Here is a 22,102-nt window from a genome sequence, read left to right on the forward strand (position 1 = left end):
TTAGAGACAATAATAGGTTAGAATAAATCTAATTCTTTTAATAATAATTTAAAAATATTTAACAGTTGATAAGCTGTTGGTGTTCTGTAGATCTCAAATTAAAGAGCAGACGGACCATAAAAAAGGAAAAGGATTGGTTCTGAGGTTTCAGGAAAAGAGAAAACATTAAACTAGCAGTATTTAATTCAGCAAGTTCAACTCATTTTTCTGAGTAGAACTATATCATAATAATGTTCTGGTTTATGCTGAGGACAAATTAGTGGCTTAGAGAGTGATTTAAACTCAATTCTAGCTTGCTGCATTGGTTTAATGTTCATATTTGTAAACATTTAGACTGAATATTAATTGTATTAGTGTGAGTACTCGGAGCATCCAGGTACTTTTTTTTGTAGAGCATATTATGCAAACTTATGTCTCTTTTTCATCAAAACCCTCTTTAAAGCTCAGCAGAGTGGAATACATTGCTGTGGGGTCTGGTAAGAGTATGCTCAAGTACTAAAATTCTGTGTATAAGTATTCACAAGAATTGCTCCCTTAGTTTGAATACTGAAATACTTGTTGATAATGAGGAAGAAACTGTAAAACATTGATGATTGTTCTTAGGCAGATATTCTTTGAAGTCAGGAGGCATTCCAAGATGTCAGACTGTATATGTATTTCTGTGAACTGATCTTTTTGTTTAAAAGAAGGGAAATACATAATACAGAAATGGTAGTTAATGAGTATTAGACCATACCCATTTTTCTATTTGTAATTTGTGTGCTTAAAAACATTTACTACAGAGTTGAGTTTATACAGCACTGTTAATATGTTATAATTTTTATTTGAAAGCCTTTTGAAAAGAGAAAAGGAAACAATTATGCTATTGAACGCTTATGTATATGTATAGAATTGTACAGGCATTGTTTGCATAGAAATTTTAATCATCTGCAAAGTATGAACTCAAGGTGTCTTCTTGTACCCTGTGAAGTTGTATCATTTTGTACACAGTGCCACAGTTGATAATGCAAAAAAGCAATATTTCTCAACCAAATCCCATTTTGTAATCCCCTTTAACCTGCTTTTCCATTAATTCATATTCGTGTCTTGTAAATTAACCCCTGGTTTGAATCTAGCACTACAAATGAATACTGTCTTTTATGGTATAAATAATCTTATCCACAACAATAGCTCTATTTTTAGGAGATGATATGATAATTCTTTACATTAACACACAATGACTAGTTGGGTCAGGGTGAGTTTGCATAATGGAATGAGCTCCCTGCAGTTGTTTCCAGACACGTTGATAGTGAGAAGTGGCATGAATGTTTAATTTATTCATTTCTTTCTGCTCAGAAGGCCAAGATGAACTGGTTTCTTAATTTCTGTTTCTCTAAGTTTTCAAATTAGTTTAACTTTTTTGTTTTCAATAATATTTAATTTGAAACATCAAAAACAAAATTAAATTCTTGGTGTTAAGAGAATAAATGAAAGATAAATGAATTACCTTGTAAATTGCAATAACAACAGTCTGATTTTAATGCAGCTTAACTATTTTAGAAGTCAATTGAGGGTTAAAACTAGTGTTACCATAAAGCAGAATGAACAAAAGCAATAATCCTCGTAGTGGCTGCAGGTGATGATGACCTTTTTGCATCTATCATGTTATTAGACAATTAAATAGTTTTTTTCTTCAAGGGCAAAAAAATTTAAGCTGTCAACAGTTACATCAAGTTCTGCTCATAAAACCTTTCACCTTAAAACAAACAAACAAAAAGAATTAAAAGAACTGACTAATTCTCAACACAAACAACAGATCTGAACTATAAATGAGTGAACTGTTTAAGGAGTTGATAGACAATTTAAGAAGTTCTTTGAATTCTAGGACTTGACTGTGGCTTAAAGCCAGACCTCCTTTGGAAGACCGGTGCTGCATTAGAATTAGAATTCCTTCTGGACAGCATGTGCTGCAACAGGAAGTCTACCAACCTGTGAGATGGAACAGCATATTCCCATCTGTTGCTGGCCAGCTGTCCTGTATATACCCCTCCTTTTCATGAGATCAGCCTGACAGCAGTAGTTATGCTCTTGAGCCATCATGCAGCTGAGCTGCAAACATGAATCACAAGGGGTAGGTGCACTTCACAGTCACTTTCCTGTCTAAAATTCAGTCCTTGGGCGTGTTGGGCTTTCTAGCTTTGACCCAGAGAAATATTTAGTGTGTGTTTGTGTCACTGAATCATTGAGGAGTCTTTTCCTAGAGAGAAGAATAAAGGCCTTGTTAGGACTTGATAATGAGATTGTTTTTTGAGGTTTGTTATGGGGAATATTGAAAGAAATCAGTGCTTTCTTGGTAACCACTCATTTACAATGCTTGGTAGTTAACCAACTGTTTTATATTTCATCAGATATACTATTGCCTTGTGTCAAGAGACATCCGTGTCTCTAAGGACTTACTCCCACATTTGCAAATAATAATTACTCTCCCTTTTTCAAAACTGTTAATTTTGCAATATAATCAGAAATGCTCTGACAGTGACTGCAAAAGGGCAATTCACAGTGACTGCTGAAATTTAGACCTGTGGGAGCAGGATAAAATACCATGAAAACACCCCTCTAATCTTTGTTTTGAGAGAAAGGAATGTTGACGTGGCTGTTAGGATTATTTGAGGAGTTGGATTTCTCAGGAAAGGGTAGTAGTTTTTTGTTTGGTTTCCCCCCCACCCCGCATTACATTTTATGCAAGGTTCAAAGTTTATTTAGGAAAGTATAATGAAATATAATTCAATCTTCATAGTTTTGCCCAAAATCATGCATCATTAAAGAATTTGCCTTATCATTTATTTGAGTAGCTCATGATCCTTTTATTGTGATCAATAGCTCATAGTTGTCACCTACTATCCTTCGCTACATTATTGTGTTTTTATGTTACAGACATGGAGCAGCAATAGTATGTGATTGATGCCATTATATCATCTTTAGATTGAGTGCGAGGAGCTTTTTCATGTATTTCACTTTATTCTGAGTGTCTATTTGTGGAGGCTCAAGTATCAAGTGTTAATTAATTTTTCCACCCTCCCTCACTGCTGTTAAAGCTGAAGCGCTTTCCCCGGTTGACAGTAAACGCCAGGTATTTGTGAAAGAAGAGTATGATAGAAATGTGATTGAAATATGTGATATTGCAAAAGAACCTGATACTCATTAGATAACATAGTGGGTTTGGCTTGTATGTTTGCTTTGCAGCCTGCACTGCCTTGAGAAGGCAGAGGTGGAGACCTGCTGGTGCAGCCTGGGTGCCTGGGTTTGTGATAGAAGGGAAGCCCCTGGCAGGCTGTGCACTGCAGCCAGCACTTCTAGAACTTAGGAGGTAACTCACGTCTCTGCTGCTGGCTAGGCCTTGAGTGAAAGCATCTGAATTTGGGCACCAGAAAAAGGGAAACTTAATCTAAACTGAAAATAGCAGGTTCATATTAACTTCAGTCTGAGGTCATTGTAACTTCAGCTGAGCGCCTGCTGGTGGTGTGCAACTCAAGCAGTATGTGCTGAGAGTGCATTAGGTCAAGAGAAGGAGGTAGAAAAGCAAAACTAGGACAGCTGATCTGGAAAAGTCCTTTTGAGCCCCTTAGGATTGGCTCTTTTGCTTAAAGGGAGCGATGGCAGACATAAAGTCAGGTGGAATCTTGAAACATGCAGTTGAAAGGCAAAAGAGCTGAGGAGGTAACTGGTATAAGTTATGTGATATATATAATGAAGAAGGCTCCATGAGAAGCAGACAAAAATCCCTTCCTATTGGTGTTTTCTGGATCAGGACAAAGGGATGGGATTACAAGATTAAAAAAACTGCTTTTTTTGGTGCATGGTTAGCCAAGTTTAGCTATTTCAATGCAGAAATCCTTAAGCTGCAAGAGGGAAAGCCATCATCCTTCTCCCTGTTACTAAGAGCACTCATCTTAAGGCTAAAAGTCAACTTGAAAAAATTTATTTTTTCAGGACAAAATTGCACCTTATGCAAATCAGAAGAATAAGCATAGTATGAGGTAGAAGCAGTTTTTCATTTCATTCACCTTCATGCCCACCAAAGAGGCACTTTAAGATATTGAGTAGAGAAATAAAGAAAAATGGAAAAGAGAAAATCACGTCTGATGGAATTGGGAATCTTTAAAGAATATTTTAACCGAACATGGCTTTACAGACACTTTGAATCACTAATCACAAGTAGACCATTGCTGTACTAAATTAGGCATATAGTAAAACAACTATTTTGGGCTGTCTGGGCTTTTGGGTGTCTACTTCTGTAAGTTAAATGGCTTGAAATCTTTGTTTAATATTTTTTCTCTGACTTATGAGGAAAACTTTCCATAATGTATGAAAATATTAAAGTTAATTACAGTCTATAAAAAAAAGTGTTGTGGGATGCCTTGCAAACTTCACATAAAACATGTTTTCTGTCCCTTGGTAAGTATTTTATTTGTTCAAAATTATCCCATGATATTAATTTTTAGGTTGGCAAGAATGATATAGATCAACAGTATGTACTAACATCTGGCCACATAGTGCAACTGAATTAGTTGTGTGATAGAAGTAAGAGAAGAAAATGGCATGTAGATATACATAATTTCAGGCTCAAGTGCCCAGTATTCTTGTGTAATGCTGATTAAACAAACTGACAAAGCTGAAACATTTTATATATGGGAGAATACCATTAGTTCCAAAATAAAATTTACTGCAATTTAAGCAGTTGATGCAAACGGAGGAAAATAGTGCTGCTAGCCCTGTGTGCAATCAAATCATGTTGTAAGGCTCATATTTGGCAGGTATTGTGGGATTGAAAGAGAACATTTGTAGAGAAATTAGAAGCCCTTCCCAAATAAAAGCATTATACATAGAACAATGACAGAAATGCGGCTTCATTAGTTATTGCATCTATATCTGATGAGGCACCAAATCATTTCTAAAACCTGGGGTAACAGTTGATATCTATTCTTGGGGAACATTTAATTTCTAGCAGGTTGCTGAAGGGCAATTCAGACTTAAGTTCACAGAAAAGTAAGTATGCATTAATTTCCTTATGTTACATGGGAAATGTAGGGGTTTTTTTAGCTACATATAAAGTCCTCATCCTTCTTTCCCTGCTACCAATAACATTTAAGTTGAAAATATTTTTCTGTATGAATAACTGTCCTTATGTCTGTATCCTGATGGCCACATGTAATGGGGCATCACACAAAAAGCATTGCTGATGAATCTGAGGGTAATTTTAAACCAGTGAGCTAGATCTTGGTTTGTGAGATACCTCATTGTGGTATCTCAAAATGGCAGGCAAGAGGGAGGTGTTCTTTCACATGAAGGCTTACTTCCAATATTTCCTCATTTCTTAAAAGGACAGTGTCTGAACTTGCTTTGAAAGCACTTCTTGCTTATTTTTTCATGGTGAGGACTATTATTTCTGAAGTGTGTTTGACTCTCTAATGAAGTGGAAAGAGGATTTTTTTTAACCTCTAACCTGATTTAGAAGTGCCTAGATACTGGCATTTAGCCACTTGTTAATCTTTTCTTTTGTTGTACAGTATGAGCAGTGCAAACGTGATTCTGCCTGTTCAGAACTGAAAAGGTATGTCCAACATTAGAAGTGTTAAATTTCTATAGACAGTATTTTTGGGAGGATATGTCAGGAAGAAGTGTTGATAGCATTACAAGTTATAAAAGTTATTTGCAATACATTAATATTGCCACAAAGCTACTTGTTACATCAGCACATTTCCTCAAAATTTTTTTGTGCTTATTTTAGTCTTTTTGTCTCCTGTTCTTTATTGATTTATTTTCACCTTGATTTCTCTTGCATCAAATTTCCACATCTCTAGGTTAAAAATCAGAAATACCTTACCTGTTTAAACAGGTATTAGGATAAAGTTTGTCTTGGAAATCTCAAAGGCATATATAACTTTTTTTCAGTTTTTGATTATCTCAGCATATTTATGAATACAGAACCAACTCTTTTTCTTACGTATGCCCTGTAAGTGAGGATGAAGTCCATTAAAGATAATGGACTGATGCTATAGTGATATAATAATCAGAGGTCACTACATTCTTTGAGCCTCAAGCTTGCTTTACAAATATCTCATTTCAGCATTTAACATGGTGTGCATACTTGTTAATAAAAATAATTTAATTGTAGAATAATTGTAATCTACAGAACATGCAGTCATGAAAGTAATTAAAAGAATAGCAGTAGGCCCAGATTCAGGGAAGCAATTATTTACTGTGACTTTCCTTTCAACTTTTGTCACGTGTGGTTTTCACAAGGTTTCTTTTATTACCCTGTGCAGTTGCCATAATAACAACTTGTCTGTTGTTGGAAACCTCAGGCTGTATTTGTCCCAGGCATACCATGCAAGTAGGAAAATTGTACTTAAGCCATGCTGTAGTACAGCATGCCTTGGTTCATTTGTCTGGATTCAGGCTACTGAGGGTGGTTCAAGCATGTTTCCTGTTAGTATAAAATTTGCTTCCACGCAATTTTTGATGGATCAATAATTATTCTTCTCAGGTAGCAGCAAACTGTTTCGTACTTGAAGTCCTGCAACAGATTTTGTAGGATATAGAGTTATTGGTGGGCTTATGTGGAAGAGAACTAAATAAGTCTGGTTTCTATTTGCTTTTATACCTTTTAACATAATTTTCAATGTTTCTCACTGTGCTTTATTTTCTTTGTTGCTCATGTTTCAAAAAATACTACATACCATGTGTGACATGCTTAAATTGGTTTTGGTACATATAAAACAATGTGTTTGATAGTAAATATTCTGATCCTATTCTTCATTTGCATTTTCAAGATGAAGTTTCATATATATTCTTAAAATGAAAATTTCAGTTTTGAAATTGGAAAGTGAAATGAGCATCATTGCTACTTAATGATTTCTGTTTTAAGAGATAATTTTGAAATGCTTGGTCAGTGTCTTGCATACATGGAATCATGTTTCTATTGCCTTACATCCTAATTGTACCATGTCACTTTGCAGAATGTATTTTCTACAGTTTCTGAAAATAAGTCTTTTCTTTGGCATGACATGAGTTGAACACTGAGAAATTTGAATTCATTAAATAACTGACTGATTTAAAACATAATTACTGAGTCCTCATCGAAACCTAAATAGTTGTAAGATATTTTTTTAGAGAAGCTTTTTTTAACATTTGCATTCACAGATGAGACAGACATGCATCAAATAGAGAATGAAACTGGAGAATTCATTCAATAGGTTTTAAAATCATATTGATTATGTTTGTTTACCTATTTCATTCTATTTTTATTTTCAACTATTTTGGCATCAACATTAATGTTTCATATAACTTTTGTCTCAGACATGAGACAAAAAAATAAAATCCACTGCAAAAGTTTCATATAGGTTTAATTGTTGGAAACTGCTATTAAAAGAATCTGTGAAGTTTCGCATAATTTTGCTTGGTTGGTTTGCTACCCTTTTTGTCCCCCTGCCCTATATTTAAGACTTCAGAAATTGAGGGAAGGAAAACAGGTTTATGGTAGATATTTCTCTCCTCTGGCCCTAGTTGTTAACTCCTTTTGTTATTCCTCCCTAATTTGGTTCAGGATCTGATTGTTCAAGGGAAAAAACAACTTTGTTGCTGTACTTTCTTCATTATAGCTGTGTCAGTGCTCATACACACTGCTGTTGGCCAGCAGTGTTTTGGAGAGGGCCATGCATCTGTATTTCTAGCAGGAAATAATGAATCTGATAACTGTAAAGAGGGAACTGGGTATGTGCTGGATGCCAGGAAACAAAACAAAGAGTAAGAAAACTGTTATAGAGGATAAAAATTACCTAAATCTAGTGTTTATTCACACCACTTGATGAAGAAAGTATCAACTATTAAATATCCCTGAAATTCTGTGTTTATAAAATTTTTCAAATTAAACACAGCAGTTTTGCCAAGTTGGCTATATTGTTTCCTTTATCTGTTGAATGATTTCACAGTTGAAAGCTTTTTGGCATGGCAGTTCTTCTCCAGAAATGGCATGTTGTTCTGTGCTGGTCAGCTGAGGTGAGAATGGCTATTGGAAAAAGTGCTTCAGGGTGTCAGCAGGCCACAAATAGTTCTCTAAAATACCTGTGACTGTGCCATAGAGTAGAAAAGAAAGATGCCTTTAATTTTGTGCGAAAGCACAGGATTTATATCTGGCTTGACTAGAAAAGGACAGAAAGAAAATTGCAACTGAGCACCACAGAGATATGCAAGCCATGCTGAGAGGGGAGAATCAAGTGCTTCTTTTCTAAGTGCATAAGGTTATACATGTTACTGAGCCTGCCCACATTTTCTTGCATAATCCTTTCCACCTCCTTGCATGACTTAACTCAGAATATAGTACAGGCAGGGTCAATGAGGGTGAACCAAAAGCTCTGGTCATGAGACTAAAAGGTGACCTTGTTATGCTGTGGTGCCAAATCTCAGCTGAGGCCTCCTGAGAGATCCTTGAATTGTGAGCGCAAATACTGAAATATTGGAGAAATAAGAGACTGTTTAAATAAGATCAATGTGATGAAGAAATCAAGTCTTAAAAAATGTTATGTATGCAATGCTAATTGCTCAGAATGCTTTCCTGTTTTGTTTATGTCATTTTTCTTTTTTTTTTTTTTTGAGTAAATTCTCTTTTGGTACAGAAAAATTATAATCTGCTCCTCTTTCTCTGTGTGTGTTTTAAAGAAGGACTTGCTCATGCTGCAAGATGCAAACAGGCAATAGCTTGATTAGTGCTTAATATGTGGACTTTGCATGTATAGTTTCAGCTAAGTGATATGTAACACCAAAGCCAGCATTGATTTCAATTTTTCCACTAAATCAGTAGATTTCAGAATGAATACTGGACTTTGTTACAGACTGCTTCTTTCATTTGCAATATTTTAAAAGAAAGGATTCTTGCTACATTGTAATTCCAGATTTTCAAAATCAAGATGTCATATTTTTCCAGTAGAATGACTTGAATATTGGATTTCCACTTGGCCTGCTAAAGATGGAATCTGTGGTATTCAGAAAAACCAAGAATATATATATTTCTTTGCCTAGGAGAAATAATGTGGGATGAACTGCAGATGGACTGTTGCTAGCATACAGTTAACAAATCAACACTGCTAATTGGCTTCATTCACTTGCAATTAAAAATATGATTGGCATTGATATCACCAAGATTGTACTAAAGACAGAGGGGAATTTTTTTTCGAAAACTGTATTATTAGCTTTAATCTGCAATGGTTTCACATATCACTAAAACTTCTCATCTAAAATGTTTCCTTTAATGATTTTTTGTCTCTTTTTCAGCAAAAACCAGACTTGTTCATCCTGCAAAATATATGCCTCTATAAGTCTTGAATGAGTGTACTAAACAAAAAGAGAAAGTTGCATTAAAAAAATAGGAGTTTTAGGATTTTTTTTTGTGGGGGGGGAGGAAGTTTGCATGTTTTTTTGTTTTTTATTTATATTTATTTTCATTTTATCTCATTTCATTTTGGAAGGAAGAGCAGTTTCTGAAATAACCTTTTCCCATCGAGGTAAGGTTATTTGTATAAACAAAGCACTTATGGTTTTTCATGAATAAGGTAAAAGAAATACATTACAAAAAATGTGAAATTTGGGATTCCCCACTACCACTTTTGGAAAGTTTTATGCAGAACCTTATTTTTTTTTATGTTGCCCTTGGTTGTTCAAAAGAAACTTCATGGTCTTACAGTATTCTGAGCACATAGATTCCCCTGCCTACCTGCAGACAGCCTGCCTGCTGTTTTTTAATTGTTGACACCACTCTGGTGGCGGTGCCACAGTGATAAATGCTTTAAAAATGCAGATAGGTTAAGTAAGTTGTGACATTGATCTGTGCAAAAGGCAGCTTCAAAGGGCAAAAATAATACAGTGTTAGAGACTTTACACTGAGTAGAATACATAGGCTCCACTGAAAACTGAATGAGGAAAGAAGAAGCTGATAGAAAATATATTAATGAAAAGAACAAAGATATATATATATATATATATATATATATATATATATATATATATATATACAGAGAGAGAGGCACTTGAACTCTGAGGTTTTCATAGTTGGAGAAAATGGTCTTGTTTGCTATTTGTATTGGAGATGTGTTTGACCAGATGTCATCATCCTTTAATTCACTACAATGATGTTTGATACAGAAAGGAGTATAAGTTTCATATGTAAGCTTGGTATAGGATAATAAAAATAAGCATATATATATAAACTCTAGTAATCAGAACCTCACAGAACTGCTGTATAATAGTGAAGGCTCTTAAATTTCTTTTCCTGGTTGGCTTATAGGGCTAAAGTTCTGCTTCTAGCAGAACCACCCCACCTTTTATTATGCTGGATGTTTTGCTCCCATTGGATATATTAAGTAAACAACATGAGGTAATTTTTTAGGTCTGGACTTTTCTACATTTTAGACACTACGTGTTAAATAGTGTGCCACACTGTTGGTTTTGTTAAGTGACACGGGTAGTTACTTTTTTGGGCACTTGGACAATAATTAGGACATTTAATGTTTAAGTTCGCTTTTTATGCAAGAAGATTCTAGCCAACATTCGTTCCCTTTCAGGAGAGAATTTGAATTCTGAGACTATTCAGGAAGACGTCAATTGATCTTGATAAAATTGTTCTATTTTGAAGAAAATGCTCTCATGTTCCTTGGCTGCTAAAAATACAAGTACTAACAAAATGTACTCTAAGCAGGAGAAATTGCCACTTTGGAGGTGGATACATAGACTTTAGGTTTTCCTGAACTGACTGTCTTTCCTCTGCAAGCATTAGACAACTGTAATCAACAACCAGCTTGCAAAGGTCTTGAGCCTCAATGGTTTTTTTTAAATACGAATGGATATATGCACATTATTAAGCTCTTTGTGGAATTGAGAGATGAAAGTCTTGCCTAAAAATACAAGAAAAGTTTGATGCAGAATGAGAGAATGGGTCCAGGTCACCAGAAACTCAAGTCATTGCCTTGATTGGAAGATTGTGCTTATATGTCAGGCATATAATTAAAAGTTTTCAGGTGAATACTTAATATTATTGCTACACTCACAAGTACAGATAATGAAAAATTAATCATTAAGATAAAAGAATGAATACAGTGGGATCTATGAAAAAACAAGAATTTTCAAAAAAGGAGGAATTAAATGTGTCAATCAACTTGGTGCAAACCAATCAACTCATACTGGAGTGGAAATATGTTTCAAAAAGAAAGAGCTGATGTACACTTTCAAAGACTTAGTACATCTCTCTGCTTCATGTTTCCTGTGCTGGGTACATTTGCTTTTTTATAAAATAAATGTGTTAGTTCATAAAGACTGCATATTTTTCACTTTCAGCTCCTCAGCATTGATATCCAGATAAAACAAAAACCTATGACTAATTATAATTTTATATTATATTATATTTACCTGTATGAACATTCTTCTGTGAAGTGTAATATCCTGGAATGGAGATAATAATTCTAATTTGGATAATGCTTTGTTAATAAAATACATTTTTCTTTGTGCTTGATAGGGATAAAGACTCTATCTCAAATTGTTAGGGAGCCATTTTATGTCAGTTCCATGATGCAAATATGGCCTAAAGCCATCTTTGCTGTGCTTAAATAAGCACTTTATTTCAAGTGCTTTATTGGCAATTACCAATGATTTTGTAGTTATTTGGCAGCACATGTCAGGGTGATAGTACATTATTTCACATCAGAGCAGGTATGTAGGATATATTAAAGTTAATAAACCATCACTCTGTTAACAGACAAAAAAAAATTATTAAAGTGAGGTGTAGGTGTGCATAGGTTAATCATAAAGGCTTTTACATATCTTGGGAATGTGAACTATGTAATGGAAGGTATTTTTTCCTTATGTGATTGTGATGGAGGCCTAAGTACAACCTTTTTTTTAAGCTTATGTCAACATCATTACCATGGCTAAGTAATTTTCACAATTTTGAGTGATTTTTTGATATTATGTAATCATTGTTGACATAGGATATTGTCCTGTTTAAGTCTCTTAGGTTTTTAGAAGAAGATACTGTTTGTAAAGATTTTCTTTCAAACTCTGTTAACTTGTAAATATGTTTTTATTATAATCACCAAATAAACAAGCCATTAAATAATTCCACAGTATCTGCATTAACATATTTTCCAATGAACTTTGGACACATTCCTCATGCAGAAGCCAAAATACAGTGAATTTCAGTGAATGATACGAAGGTGTTGCAGAGGGTAACATGAGTGACTCAAGGCTCAGAAAACTGACTTTCCCAAAACCTACTTAGAAGCAACCCATAGCAATGAAAAATGCAGATAGATGTAGTAAATTCTTCCTGAAGATTTTTTTTCTTGATATTTTAAGAAATCAGGATGAACCGTAGCATTCATAAAAGAAAAATTTATATTAGGTGATTCTGCCACTGGTCTGAAATACATCTCCTTAGCACTAAGTAATGAGTAATCACTCAGTCTTAATCTTAATGTTAAATCTACTGAAGTATTGCTTTCGTTTTACATGTGTTTTTTGTCCTGCATGCCTCAAAGGAGATGCTTTGTTTTGTGTATTTTTTCCTGAATCAACGAGGGCATGCAACTCTACATGACAAGAGTGCTCGTTGGTTTGGTTTTGTGTTTATGTTTTCTTACAGTGCTTCTGGTCACAGTTTCAGTCTAGTATTCTTATTAAGAACTATATTGTAGCTCTGTGTTTGGTTTTTCTAATAATACAAATTCAGTATAACAGTGTAAATATTCTTAAGTGCAAAATTTCAATCTATTAATGTTATATCTAAGAACAATTCAATTAGTAGAGTACCTGTTCTGTTTTAAAAAGGTTTTATCTTTGTTTTTTGTGGGACAGCCTTCCAGATTAGAATTAATTGTCAAATCCAAATGAAGTTCAAGGGAGTTTTTTTTTTTTAAACTTCAGTGAGCATTCATGCCTTATTTTGCAGGAGTTAGAAACCACTTGTTAGAAACCACTTGTTAGAAACCACTTGTTATCCACTTGTTAGAAACCACCACTTGCCTGAATGTTAAAATGTGGGGTGTGAAAAGTATCAAAGTACTTAAAAGTTTGCCATCATTCAAAATCACATTTTTGCATCACATGTTATTGCTTTTCTGCTCTGTTATTGTACTGATGTGTAAAATATAGAATCCCCACTCTGTCTTTTCTAGAAATATGAATTAAGAAGTCTGTATTAGAAAACATTTTATTCACTTACATTCAGAATTTTTACAACATCTTTGCGTTTCTATTTTTTTTTCCTTTTAATGGAACTAAACTGGCATATAAACATATGAACTGGCATATTAAAAGGATAGTCTTATTTAGGGATGCTGCTAGAAAAGGGTTATACTTTTCTTTTGATTGGTGGAAATTAAATAGTACTTTGTGTTAATGTAACATTTAAAATATTCTCAGCTGCCATGGGTAGTAATAATAGCTATTTTGTTAATGTATATGAACTGGAGATGTATTCAAGACTTCAGATAACCCTACACAGCAGGTTTGGGTCTGATGCAGAACAGATAGAAGGCAGAGCCAATTGAAGGACTCAAATAGCCAGAGCCAGATAATGTCTCATGTGCTCCCACCTCAAAATCCTGTTTTGTTTTGCAGAGGAGTTATAGCTTTATTCACATTTTGAAGATGAAAACAGCACTCTTTACTTCATCTTTTTGCTCTCTGATACTTGCTCTGGAAATTTGAACAGGTACATTCTATTACTGTCCTTTTTATCTTCCTAAAAATTCAAGATTTATCAGTGCTGCATTTATTATGCAGGGGCCAGGCACACTTTTTCCTACAAAGGCCAAATAAAAAACTGTGCATTGAAATGTCATCCCATAGGTACTATCATCCACATACTTTGTACCATTTCCTGATATACCCAGGCACAGACCCTCAACTTACATATGTTTTTCCATCATATGCTCCTTTCATCAGGTAAAGGGTGCAATAAATGTGTGTGACATTTTACAGACATAATTTTTGAATGAGTAAGTTATATTAGGGAAAAAGGAAAGAAACAAACCATGCTTTTTCTATACATAAAAGCCATACAGATTTTTTTGGAGCTCATTAGGGCAGAGCTTCTTTTAACCAATGTTTCTTTTTCATATTAACATTTTGTTGACTGATGAATCTCACAGTGCTTAGCTTCAAGAGAAGAAAAGAAAAAGGAGAAACTCAAATTCCATTTATAATATTCAAATTGCAAAATATAATGAAAATTAAATAATAATGCTAGGATTGAATAGAAAATAGATTTTATGCTTGAATCAGATTACAAGAACAACTTCCCCTCAGGAACACCTCACAGTGTATCTAGTAATATTTTGAGAAGTAAGAGAAATATTGAAAAATGTGTTTGGAGAAGAATCTGTGGGAAAAAAAATTGTAATTAAACCCAGTTGTTCTAGGAGATGGTGGCTGTTTCACCTGCAGCTATTGACTGGGAAAGGATCCAGCTAAATAAAACTTGAATGGAGTTCAAATCCATTTACTCCTCTTTGAAGTCTGTTGGGCTGGATGTGAAAGGTTATGTATAGGAAGTGTACCCATAGTCTATGCATGCCTATGCATAGGTAGATAATAGTTTAAGACTTCAGTGAAAATAATTAAAAGAGGTGTCTTTAAAGGCTTTAGAGAAACACACAAACTCCAGAGTTGTTTCGTACACAAAGAAGAATATTACTGTCTTGAAGACTGCAAGTGGCCTTCAGGGGACTATAATGCTCAGACTCTGAATCCCAGCATTGTATTGCTTTTCAATGAAAAACCTTGAGATTTCTGCAACTCTACTACCACTTCTTTGTCTTGTTATCAAAATAAAATGAAGAGGTGTGTGGAGTGGCTGTACATATTTCTATGTGTTGCAAACAATTTTGCACATAGAAAGTTTATCTGAGCTCTTGTGAGTATGTGGGCCTTCAGCAGAGTTCATGAACAACCAAATGTGTATATATATCTACTTTTTACAAGGAAAAATATATCTCTGTGTTTTGCCTCTGAACTGATTAAATGTCTGTCCTGAAAGGGACAACAGACTTATTTCTTAGATTGATGTGCTTGTTGCCCTACACTGGATATGGTTTATTCTTGATTTATTAAGCTTCCTGGTAAATATGACTTAACTAGTCCCTTCTGTGAATATTTTTCTTGTGCCCTTTTGCTAATTGCAAGGATGCAAATGTCACAGAGATCTTTATATTTCTTGTCTCATTTGCTATATATTTTTGTAAGTTCTACTACCATTTCTATGTAGCTATTATAGTCAAATTTTGAGGATTTGAATTCTATTATTCTAGATTCTCAATAATGAGGAGTATTATGTTATCTCAGTTTGCAAAAAAATAATCTGAAGTGTAAAGCTTTTCTTGTGTTGATGCAGAAATTTAAAAGCTGATGCTCATGAGTCTGTTTACATAGGTATGGCTTTGGAAGAGAGGGGTAATGTAGAGCAAAGCACTTTGGTATGTGCAAAAAGTTTCACAGTTAAGGGTCCAGCATAACTCGACAAAACTGAATCTCGTAGTGGATTTATCAGGTTACTTTTGAGCAATGGAGCAGTGGTACCCCATATTCTCTGTTAAGCAAAATGAGACATTTGCCAGCTAAAACACAGCTAATGCATGAGCATGTTTATATCCCGTAACTCACAGGCTGTTGTACTTCAGGGCTTCAGCTTCCAGGTCTACCTTTTGGGTCTGCAACCCAGGCAATGACCTATTGGTTGTCCATAGTAAGAAAAAGAGTTCCTCTTGCCCTAACGTTTAAAAGGAGCACTTTCATAGCAGGCTGAGATAGCTGGTAAGTTCTGGTAAAAGGCTTATGTTCCAGAAGGCTTTTGTTTCTCAGCATAAATGAAATGGAAAAAAAATGGAATTAACTTAAATCCATGGTGCTGGGATTAAAAGGAAAATCTATAATAGGAGATTCAAATATGGAAAATATGACCTGAAAAATAGGGGAAAAATTGATTTCTACATTCTTCAGAAATTCTTGAATCAGCATGAGAAGGGAGGGTTTTCAGAAAGATCTAGCATTTCTCACAAACTCTTCAGTGGCTGGTCATCTCCTTGAGTGTATTGACAAAGCACCAAACAACATTTCAGTGCCACTGTGCCAGAGCAGAACTATGGGCTTCATGCATATTCTGGGTATTCTATGAGGAGTTAGTAAGTGGCGGAGTAAATAACTTACAAATTATACATGTATAAACAATAGGATTTACATTAAACCATTGATAAGTTCAAAAGCTTGCTGGAAATTGGTTGAAGATTGTTTTTGCTGTCGCATTGTAAAACTGTTCTCTAAGAGGTACAGCAATATGTTGTACTCTTTAGATGTTGTGTACTTTCGGTGTTAGGAAAAAGTGTCCTCTGTAATAATCAAGAGAGGTTTTTTGATCTCCCCATGCTCAATTTCTTACAATGGGTGGAGGAGTACGTGTCAGAATTTGATTAAACCATCTTGGTCTTTAAAGTTGTTTTGTGTATATACCAGCAGGTCATCTCATTAACACTTGGACAAAGTACATAGTAAGTTTGTAATTAAACATCCTCTTCCTTCCCATGGAAATCAAATACAATCACAAATTCTTCTTTCCCTGAATTTGTTTATGTTAGTGCATTGCCACTGCCTAAATTATTTAGTTTTGGTGCATACTTCAAATGAATTTTTTATCATTATGTTCCAGACTGGACAAATAAACATCATACGTGTACTTATTTTATGTAGCACCATGCCACTATACTCAAACAGAGCTAAGTTCCCTCAATGGGATACTGAGCTAACACAGCTCTTCTGTTCCTACTAGCCATGTTCAGACATCAAGAGATAGCAAGTATGTCTGTGTAGTACTACACAGTCCCACGTAAATGTATGCCTCCCCATTTCTTTAGCTGTTTGCTCAAAGTTGTGGGTTATTAAATAGGAGTAGACTTTATTTTATGATCTCTTACCAGCATAAATATCAGCATAAGTAAGACAGAAAGTTGAGTGGGCTGGACATAGCTGTTGACTTTAATGATAGGTGGTCAGAGAAGTTAAATTCCCCTCCAAAGTCCTCAAGGTGCTATTAGCATCTGATTTCTGCACTTAAGAAATGGCAAGTGCATCTTCAGGGATGCCCCCTGGTTGTTTCTAAGCATAAGCACCGTGCCAGTATATCTGACATGATACTGTGTGATTATGTGTTTGCCAGGAACTGGAAACTGTTGGAGAGAGGAGCCTAACTTACTGTCACATTTTGCTTTTTCAGAGCCATGGCTATCACTGGTCATGAGATGAAAATTAATGAAAATTAGTACCTCTGATTTAAAAAAAACTTTTGGTTAGTTGTGTCTGTGAGAATAATAGTGACATTCTGAAATTTTTCCACTTTGTTTTGAAAAGTCACATTGATTTAGTTCTAAAACTGCTTTTTTATAAATGCATTAAAAAATTTCATCTCTTCTAAATTCTGTAAGTGGAAAAATCTTTTTCTCTTTCTTTCTTTCTTTCTTTCTTTCTTTCTTTCTTTCTTTCTTTCTTTCTTTCTTTCTTTCTTTCTTTCTTTTTCTTTCTTTCTTTCTTTTTTCTTTCTTGTCTTTCTCTCTCTTCCATTCTTCCTCTCTTTCTCTTTGTCTCTCGTTTCTTCTTTCCTTCTTTCTCTCTTTCTTTTTTCTAACCTAATATGTAACCTAATATGTTTTAGTAATTCCAGAATGACTTTTGGATTAATTTACATTTTGGCTATAGCGTGTTTGGAATCAGTGGCTCACATTTTAACTCTTGCTGGCAGAAAGAGCTCATACATCAAGCTTTTAAAGGCAGAGTTGAATCAATTGGATTTTGTACTTTCAATTATCTATACATTTTTAGTTTTATTTCAGAAAAATAGATGGCTTACTTCCTCTACTCTCACACAACTTTTAAAATCTATATTAACTAAATGGCTTCTTGCTTATTACCTAAGTTCTGGGGATGTTTTCATACTGGATACCCAGAATTGCATAAGTTTTGCAGGTTTTTTCAACATGCAGTGGTCCCCATGTAATTTCTTTGAAAAGGTCTTTTCCTCATTGTAAGTTTTGATAGTTCTGCCCTTTTCTTTCTTGCTTATTTCTCTTTAAAGTGTGTAAGATAACTGTACCTTTGCTAAAAGATGATTTATAATTCATTAGCTTTCCTAGTTCACACTTCTAACAGACCATGCCATCAGAATCATTCCTAAATTCGTCCATTTTATTAGTAATAGAGAAAAATATCTTAAACTGGTAATAGTTTCCACATTGGCAGAAATAAATTAAATATGAACCCTGTATAAACTTCTGTAGTCTGGAGTTGTTTTCCAGCCTTGGCCTGCTATATATTCCCTGTCATATGCTCTTAGAAGCAGAATCCAGATCAGTTTACTTCCTATTACATAATCTAAGTAGTTGTCACTGAGACTTAAACATCAGTAACTATTTCCACCCATGGGAATCATGTGTTGCACAAAGATAGAATTAAAATATTTTCCCCATATGTGAGAGATGATTCTTTTGGGGCTGGGATTTAAATGAGTGGTAGGACATATACAAAAAATACACTGGGCCATAATACTGGAGCAGAGAAGACAGCCAAGGGTTGGATTCTGATCACAAGAGTCCAGACTGACTTTTACAGAGTTTACAAAATTTAATGTCAGCAGAATTTCAATTGGAATCTATTGCATCTTCCTAATGCCAACTATTCAGCTCATAGATGAATGTGAATATTATCTTCAGCAATAAATGAATTAAATATTACCACCTCCAAATAACATGTTTATGTAAAAAGATAAAAATTTAGATTTTGAAAATATAAAGTAGTGGTGCAGACTAAGAATCGGCTGGCTTTTCCCATAATTGATATTTTTTTCCTGCAGCTTAGTATTGAAAGAATGGTATTAAAGTGAATATCTGTTATTATTGATAATGGAAAATCTGCTGCTTTAGAAAGATTATGCTCTTTATTTTTCAAGCAATGCTCAACAGCTGTGCAGATAGCTCGATTAACACTGACTCAAAACCTTAGTTCTTCCATTTAAAAAATAATACAGTTGCATGAATCTATAAGTCCCTGCTTCCAAACATCAGAATTCTTCAAATACATATCAAAAAAACAGCTCTAAATTTACATTACTTCTGTTATTCTGGGAAGTCTTCTTTTTAAAACATTTATTCAATGTGATTTTTAGAGAAGATGAGTGTGCTGATGTAGTTGAAAGGCTAATGTTACCAATATTGTTCAATATTGGTCTAGAAAGAGTTAAAATATCAAGAAACTGTAAGTTGTCAAACGTAACCACCAACTTAAATATGAGGGAGTAGTGCTAGAATTTAAGAGTGGATAGAAATTCATTAATAAATTTATGAATACTCTTTCAGTGTAGGGAGCTAAGACTTTGACTTATAAAGGGTTTAGCTGAGCTTATTAAAACCAGTTGTTTAATGGCAGAAGAAAGTTTTGGATTGGGTTTTTTTTAAAGTTGATTAGTTTGGTGGTTTGTTTTTTTTCAGGTCTGCAGAGTTTTTCATCAACTTCAATCAACTTATTGTTAAATCTGATTAGTTCTTCAGACTGGATCACTGGCATTTTCAATTTAGCCATCAACAGTTCATTTCAGTGCACTTCAATTTGGGCAGAGTGACAACCTCTTTAGGTTAGATATTCTTTTGATTGTCTTTTTGAAGTAATTAAAATAGAATTGCAATTACTTTGGTTGTAATTCATTTCACTTAACTCTACTCATGTAGGTGTTTAGTCATCCAGAGTAAGCCAGTCATATAGGTTTCCCTTAAAAACGGTGGAAAAAAGTAGTAACAGAAGAGATAATGAATGGAAGTCCAACTCATGACTGTGACTGTGAATGCATATAATGGATTCCCAGGAGAAAATGTGGTAGTACAACATTTGACATTTAAAATAAAAAAAAACAACTAAAAAACCAAACCCAGCAACAAAAATCAAATTAATTGTAAATACGACATTAATATTAGTTTTGACAGATTATGTTAGTCATCTCACTACTGACTTAGCAATGCTCCAAATCTGATTTCAATGATGTAACAATTCAAATATATTTACGATATCATTTTCTCAGATGGAGGTTCCAGTACTGTAAAAACTTCACTTTAGTTACTGACCTAGTAATAATTTTTGGCTGAACTGCAAATGGAATTTTAATTACACTAACAGTATAATTTATATGTTTTTGCTTTTTATAGGGCAGTATCTTTCAGGACTCACTTCTGTGTCAGTTATCCTATTTTGAGTATTCTAAGAGGAAGAAAGGAATTCCATGATGTGTCTTTATTCTTGGTCAAACTGAATTAGACCTTCAAATACACTCTGCACTAGTGCAGCTTCAGCTTGAGTATTGTGTGCAGTTTTGGTGACCACAATATAAAAGAGACATTAAACTATTAGACAGTGTCCAGAGGAGGGTAACAAAGATGGTGAAGGGCTTTGAGAGCATGATGTGTGAGGAGGGGCCAAGGTCACCTGGTCTGTTCAGCCTGGAGAAGAGGAGACTGAGGGGAGACCTTTGTGCTCTACAACTTTCTCATGAGGAAGAGGAGGAGCAGACACTGATCTCTTCTTTGTGGTGACCAATGACAGGCAGAGGGAAGGGCCTGAAGTTGTGTCAGGGGAAGTTTAGGTTGAATATTAGAAAATGGTTCTTCACCTAGAGGGTGGCTGGGCACTGGAGCTGGCTCCCCAGGGCAGTGGTCATAGCACCAGCCTGACAGAGTTCAAGTAGTATTTGCACAAAAATCTCAGGTGTGTGGTGTGGCTCAGGGTGTCCTGTGCAGAGGTAAGACTTGATTATCCCTGTGGGTCCTTTCCAACTTGATTATCCCTGTGGGTCCTTGATTATCCCTGTGGGTCCTTTCCAACTCAGCATATTCTGTGAATATTCCCACAGCCATTGGGAGCTCAGATCTGCAATTATCCTAGTATAGCTCAGCAAACACTTTTTGCTGTAACATCCAATTATCTGCCCAGTTGATGCTGTTCCTAAGAATCAGTCCATTGAAATGCTAGACCCTAAGAAGAAAGAAAGTTATGGGAATTTCTCATTTAATTTTATCGTACAGCATGAGCCTTTTCCCTCTTTTCTGCTTCCCTCCATGGAGCCTACCTCTGCCAACTTCCTAGACAGCTGGAACAATGATATGCATATGTCTGCCTTGCATGTGTGAGGGGCTCTTATGTTCCCACACTGCTACTTGTTTTGTTACTGCTTCAGTAGGATGACAAGTACACAACAATACTGATTCTGAACTGCAAATAATTACATGTCTGTTTCATAGATACAGATATTTAGAACTAGTTCCTTCATCTGCTCTTCAAGAAAAAACAAAATGCTTTGTTTCTCAATAAGCTAGTGATTTAGACTTAAAATGCCTGTAGAGGTATTTTTAAGAATGAAGTGAAATAGGCTTTAAGTAACAATGATGATTTTGGGATTATTTTTGCTTAGACTATTAGCAAGAGTAGCAAACTCTAACGTTAGGCCTGTAAGTACAATTTAATGTAATATATTATATGTAAGTTATTTTATTGACGCATAGAAGTCTGGAAAGCATTTACAGACGTGACCCTTAGATTCAAGCCTGTAGCAGAAAATGCCAACATTTACAAAACACAGCATCTTTCTAAAATGCTGTCTAGCCTGGGCACACTTTTAGTAGTCTTGGTCTCACACAGGGTGTATTTGTCCTGAAGATTAAACTCTAGTGAAAAAAAGGCAGTGAGTTCCGAGTCTGAGCACATCTTTCATCTACCCGGATTTTATTTATCACATACCCCTTAGTCTCTGAACACAGACAAAAAGGAGACTATTTTCCCATTTCAGGATAATTAGCCTGTTCTTTAAGGCTAGGTACCAGAGCTCCTTAGGAGCTACCTTGCCTCCAGATCTGAGTAGTTAGAACCAAAAGCAGAGAACAGACTTTGTTGCTACCTTACAGTCTTAGCACATCTTCCCTTTCTCCAGAAAAAACAAACAAACAAACAAAACCCATTGCAAATAGGAGCAAAGACTTCTTACAAAACTAACAAG

At 34.9% G+C, this 22,102-nt stretch overlaps 1 protein-coding gene across 5 annotated transcripts in view; it reads left to right on the forward strand.

Moving 5' to 3' along the window:
* SLC16A7 (solute carrier family 16 member 7) overlaps positions 1-22,102 on the forward strand; it is an 81,047-nt gene that overhangs the window by 19,836 nt on the left and 39,109 nt on the right. For 2 of the 5 annotated variants that reach the window (XM_038155690.1, XM_038155691.1), the window contains exon 2: positions 1,865-1,954. The exons of 1 other annotated variant lie outside the window; for it this stretch is intronic. The gene's annotated coding sequence lies outside the window, so the exon portion shown is untranslated. Of the gene's footprint in view, positions 1-1,864; positions 1,955-19,553; positions 19,697-22,102 lie in introns of those variants that run through there. 2 more of the 5 variants (XM_038155687.1, XM_038155689.1) reach the window with 2 other exon arrangements.

The sequence above is a fragment of the Motacilla alba genome, chromosome 1A (assembly GCF_015832195.1).
Source record: "Motacilla alba alba isolate MOTALB_02 chromosome 1A, Motacilla_alba_V1.0_pri, whole genome shotgun sequence".
NCBI classification, from domain to species: Eukaryota; Metazoa; Chordata; class Aves; order Passeriformes; family Motacillidae; genus Motacilla; species Motacilla alba.